General features: G+C 46.9%; 1 protein-coding gene across 1 annotated transcript in view; it reads left to right on the top strand.

Annotated features, from left to right (window-relative positions):
• LOC107587741 (leucine-rich repeat and WD repeat-containing protein 1-like) overlaps positions 1-593 on the top strand; it is a 16,205-nt gene that overhangs the window by 8,442 nt on the left and 7,170 nt on the right. The gene's annotated exons all lie outside the window — the stretch shown is intronic.

Raw genomic sequence — 593 nt, 5'->3', positions numbered from 1 at the left:
GTGGGGACATAATTACTGATTGTAATGACTTATACTGTGTTTTACACTTTGTGTTGCGTATTGCGCCGTGTAAACATAAAACCATGTCTGCATTTGTGATCGGAGAAATGACAAACAATAAGCGATACTCTACACTGCTCAAACTCGCGTATGAATCATCAGTGGCAAATTCTTTAAATTTAAAAAACGTACTTACAGGCTGCGAGTCAGAAGCGCCAGACTGTCCTTGCAAAGTTAGAACTGCCCCACTTTATAGAAACATTATGTCCTCTTTTGGAAGGCCAAACAAAGTAGTTTCACTTTCACAACGAAACACACAGCGGCTTGAGTGAGCGGCGCCCGGCGGATTCGACAGAGGAGGCTTGCGGCAACCACATGTGACGACCCCGGGCTGGACTCTGCTTCGTCCACGGTGAAAGCCGATCTGGCGATTGACAGTGCGAAGTTGTAGTATTTCCTCAGCAACCAGCACGGATCAGCTCCAGGCACGAGGAAGCGATATCGTCCTCTTTTGGAAGGCCAAACAAAGTAGTTTCGCTTTCACAATGAAACACAGCACCTTCACGACATGGCGGCAGTGGCAACAATACTAC

Source organism: Sinocyclocheilus grahami, unplaced genomic scaffold (assembly GCF_001515645.1).
Source record: "Sinocyclocheilus grahami isolate Dianchi unplaced genomic scaffold, SAMN03320097.WGS_v1.1 scaffold95.1, whole genome shotgun sequence".
NCBI lineage: Eukaryota > Metazoa > Chordata > Actinopteri > Cypriniformes > Cyprinidae > Sinocyclocheilus > Sinocyclocheilus grahami.
This window is presented reverse-complemented; position numbering and strand designations above follow the sequence as displayed.